The sequence below is a fragment of the Osmerus eperlanus genome, chromosome 14, assembly GCF_963692335.1.
Source record: "Osmerus eperlanus chromosome 14, fOsmEpe2.1, whole genome shotgun sequence".
Lineage (NCBI taxonomy): Eukaryota > Metazoa > Chordata > Actinopteri > Osmeriformes > Osmeridae > Osmerus > Osmerus eperlanus.
The window spans coordinates 7,087,667-7,092,775 of record NC_085031.1 but is presented as its reverse complement, the minus strand read 5'-3'; positions in this window follow the sequence as shown (position 1 = coordinate 7,092,775).

Below are 5,109 nucleotides of genomic sequence, written 5' to 3'. Positions count from 1 at the left end.
ACAGTTGCAAGTCAATGCACACACGATCCTGTAAACACACAAGCTACATTCTAGATGAACACACAACAGAAAGAATCAAAGTTCTACCAGTTGAAGCTCTCGGGTGGAATCCTTGTCTCCCTCTATATGATGGCTGCGATAAACATTCATTGCTGTCGGTGGGTTTTTGTTGATATAACTCACTGATCAATGAATGACAACTGCGGTGCAAACACCTCGAGGATCTATCAATGGAGATCAAAAATAGGTTTAATACAGCCAATGAAGAACAGCAGTCTACTGTACAACATGGATTACACACACATACACTCACCTCATCATTTGGGCAAGAATTTCGACCTGATTGGAATTTGCATCCCATACTGAAAAAGCTTTAAAATACACAGGAAGTATGCAGTTTGACCATGCATGTGTTTTTATTGCTGTGGTTTCTTGAGCTACTTTAATGCTACACAATCCCTACTGATCCCTGCCTCAGCTCAAGTCTCCCCATGCTAAAGACGCAGTCCTGTTAAAGCCATGTGTTGCAAATCTCTTTACAGTAATTGCTCCATTTAAAAATGCCACTGCTGGAATTATTTCAGTCTGGGCCGACCGCGTGCACATTCTCTTAAATTCTGCCTTTACTCTGTCATTTGGAATGTAAAGCACTGGTCCATGTCTGGAATGCCTGTTTACGCATTTATATGCCTCATAGGCTATCATATTATGGAAGCATCTAATGAATTATGTTCAGGACAACCAGGGTTACAATAAAGTTCTTAAAAATGCTTTCCACAACTTTGAGCACAAACTGTACTGTGACTAATGGGCAACTTGACATGTTTGACAAAGCTATTATGTCACACATTACTCACAGACTAACGTGATATAATGAATTCATATTTTTGTTTGGTTTATTGCACATTTTAATTTTCCATGTATCCGTGTATGCCAGATAGGCCAAATGGCATGTTTAAATAAGCCTGACACCATGCAAGACCAGGGTTTGAATCCCTCTTGGAGCACTCATGGCAACTATAGAATAACATTCATGAGCGAAGCCTAGTTCAGGCATGGCACTCGGACAGCGCGCCACATCACTCATCGCTGTGTACACTCGCCCTCGACTGCTGCAGTATTCTGCGCTGCTGCCAGTCTCCACCATCCCCATCTCCCCCGTGTTGTCTGGATGTACTATCCATCAGGGGATTTTACTCTATTGCTTCCTGCCTCATTCTCTACGTATGTGCCTGCTAATGCAAGAGGCAGGGAGCGCTTCCCTACGTACATCCACTCTGTCACAGTCAAACCTATTCCCATGTCTATGGTCTGAATAAACAGTCAAATCACATCACGTGAGTGTCTTGACTGAACTTCATGTCTTTGTCAATGTTGATGTGTCAAAGCTGTAATGCAAGTGGATTCTCTTCAAAGAAATGTTTTCAAACTGAAAATATTTATGATTTATAAGATCAAAACACAACTTTGAATTTAAGTAGATAGACCCCCAACAGCTACAATGTCTGCAATTTAAAGGTGAAGGCTTGGAGATTGTGTCAGACCCGGGGGGATTTCGGACCCGGGGGTATCTGGTGAAGCTGAAGGACATGTGAGCTCCCTGGGGCTTGGGTATTCTGGACAAAGAGAAGTGAGGCGATCGAGGCATGTGGTGACTCACGTTCACACTAGTACTTTATAGACAGTCAAGAGCTCTTGCAAGATGGCAATAGATCATTGGTGCTGGCATACACACAGACACACACAATACCTAAAGCACATACAATGCAGTACAGACTGAGTTGTACAGACTGACAACATACTTCCCTAGATAAATAGTAAATAGCAAAATGTGTTACTAGGTTAAAATGGCACGAAAGCTTGCCAGGTTACGCAGAGAGAGACAAGGCTAAATATCGTCATACATCGCCCTCTTGTGGACATTAAGGAAACAGCAGATGCTACTCAGCAGTTCCTCAGTGTTCTCCACTGCATAACACTTCAGTACTTCAGTCTTTGTGTTTGTGAGGCAACTACTCTTTGCCAACTGAGCATTTCTTGATGTGAGTAGTCAGAAGTAGGAGGAACTATAAATATTAAGCATTCGATTCATATTTAGACAGATAATTAGATTAGCCTGTTCCCTAAAACACTTGGAAGTCAAAAGTCTTGGCCAAGTCAAATTATTTTCACTTTACTCAAATTGCTGCATACACCGTTCACAGTGCTCCCAGTCCTTTGGGTCACTGCTGATTCTACAGTACAAGGTCATCAAGTTTGCATAGATTGGACCGAAAAAACGAATAGGCTGTTTTTTTCCCCATTATGTGAGTTAGAGTGATTGGTTACATAAAAGTTTAATTTGAGAAAAACATGTCAGACCACAGTAAAGTTAAATATCCCAAGACTAATACATTACATAACACCATGACCGTCCTGTGTATTCTATGTCTGTGTCACTCAGTGATCAAAAACGCAATGTGTGATACAAGCAAGATAGTATATTGTGTGTCTGTGTTTCACACACTTATGAAAGTCTGTAAGTCATGTGTTCATTTTGAAGGTGTATGTGGGACTACATATCTGTATCCAAATACCTAAACATAACAAGTAACAAAGGTCATCGTACATGTCATCATGTGAAGACATTCCCATGTGTGTCCCATCTACTTCACTGTGAGGAAATGTCCTCTATTCACTACAATGTCACCAGCTATACCCTACAGGACGACTGATTTTTTTTAATGGCAGGCAGGTGGCAGTGGGGCCAGCAACACTCCTCCCATTCATTGTGGTTGACAACCAACGTTGACTTGAACCCGTCCAACATAAAGCTGTGTTAATGCTGGGACAGGGATGTGAAAGCAGTTGTCATGACTGGTTATGGTCAACGGTCCGATGATATCAGCTGACTGTGTAGCCTAGTTCAGAGACGTCATTGGAGTGGGGGTTGTTTTGTTTCAGCCCGTCATAGTTGGTTCATGGATACAGATAAACATGACAAGTAGGATTGTTCACTATTTGACACAATGCAATGTGATGACTCTTTTTATCTGTATTCGGAAAGAAGCCGGAAATGGCCGTCACATTGTCAGATGCCCACGTTGCCGAAGTGTGTGTCACCGTGCTGCCCGCCCCCCAGCTTTAGGGCCGCCTCATCTCCAAATCCCATTGGTCATGCCCGGTACAGGGGTTGCCAGGATTGGCTGCCAGAGGCCTGTCTCCATGGAAACTGTGGAGATGGTGCTGAAAGCAACCAGACAGCCAGCATAAGATTAGGGGTGTTGTAAGCTTGGAGAGGTGGTGTGTAAGTATTTGTGGTTGAATACAAGTAAATACAATAAGAAAAAAGACATGAAGACAAGTGTGAGTGATGTGTGGGTTTGTAAAAGACTGTGTATTGTGAACGCCTTTATGTATCCAAAACGAGAAAAAAAATATCCTTTTGGTTTATGAAAATGTGAGAACAAAAAAGTTCAAGTCAGGGAACGGTGCCTTGGTATGTTCATTATATAGCAAATTTACTATCACCTGTTACATTAGAAGTTCCCGACAACCTATCAACCTACCCATCAATATAGCCACTGATACCCACAAACTAGCATTGACCTTGAACTCATTCAATAAGCAATCTTTCATTTTCATATAAATATGTATTTCCTATGAATAAGTTAATGAGTCATGAATATGTATTTAATAATACCTATTATCAAACAAATGCAAAAATGTAACTAAGTCTAAACAGCATTTTTGTCAAAACTAGGATAAGACTAAAGGCTAAATACATTTAAATGTACTGCCAGTATAAACTCTGATTGCTGATGTAATTCTATTCAACCGTTAAATGTGATTTGAGGCAAGATTCTTCTAAGCTCTGCTGTATTCATTATTGGCACAAACTGTTTTGAACAAATAAGTGATTGTGACAGAGAGTGTGATGAGTCGAGTACAACTGGGTGTGCTCAAAATCATCCTGTATACATATACATAATCTGGCAGCCAACAACCACCCCCCAAAAATGCCCCCCCCCCCCCCCCCCCCGTGCTACCCCACCCAAAAACCAGGGCTAAACTTAGTTTGCCCTCTCCCTACTTTCGCAAACTTACCCTCTGAACTAAGTCAACCCCTTCACCCCCTGACCCAAACTTCAACTGAACATCACCCCAACCTAGCAGCAGGGTGTTGCCTACTCTTGGGCTCTTATCCGGACCCAGTGGCATCTCATGTTGAAAAGGTGAATGAGAGGTTATAGATGGTCATTGTGTGTGAGTGTATCTGTGTGTATTTGTCAGTGTGTATGTGGGTGTGTGCATAGCTCAGAAGAAAAAAAGCCGGATGGGTTTAGTTTACAACTTAATTGGGTTTAGGTCAATAAATCAATGATTTAGCCCATTCTGGGCCACAATGCTGGCCAGATCAGCTCTTCCCTGGCCTCTCTGTGCCCTGTGGGTGTTACACAGGGTCAGATCAGCTCTTCCCTGGCCCTTCTTCTTGCCCTCCAATTTCTGTTCTGCCTCCCAAAGGTTTACAGCCTTCTTGTAAAATGTATGTGTGTGTGTGTTCATCTACCTAGTAAACCCTCTCCTGGTATGTGTGTGTGTTTGTGTGTGTGTTTACAGCCAGGTCACGGGTGACAGGCTTTAGAGACTGTGAACTACATCTGACCTCTGCGGCTCTGCTCTCTGACCCTGAACGAGAGGGGTGAAAAGGAGTGGGGGAAAGGAGGAAAATAAAGACAAATGAGAGAAGAGCAGGACATTTGAACTTCATGCGACCCTGGACACAAACCTAGCTTGACTGTAACACTGTTGAGAAAGGTCAGTGAGCCTGTCTACAGCATGGGGAGTTCAAAAGTTAAAATATTTTTTAACTCCATTTGCGGAGGGAGGACTATATGTATCTGAGTGTATGTGTGGTCTCTAATATGCATATTGCCTCAATAAAATTCTAATGTTTAAATTCCAAATATTTTACTAAAATCTGAACGTTATTAAGTACATGAAAACTAGCATGAACAGGAAATATATTATATACCCCCCCCAGCCTACTGACTGGCAAGTCAGAATTGCAACACTGGATATCCTGCACAAACCTGCAATTTTTTTATATCCAAGCTACTATTGTAGCAT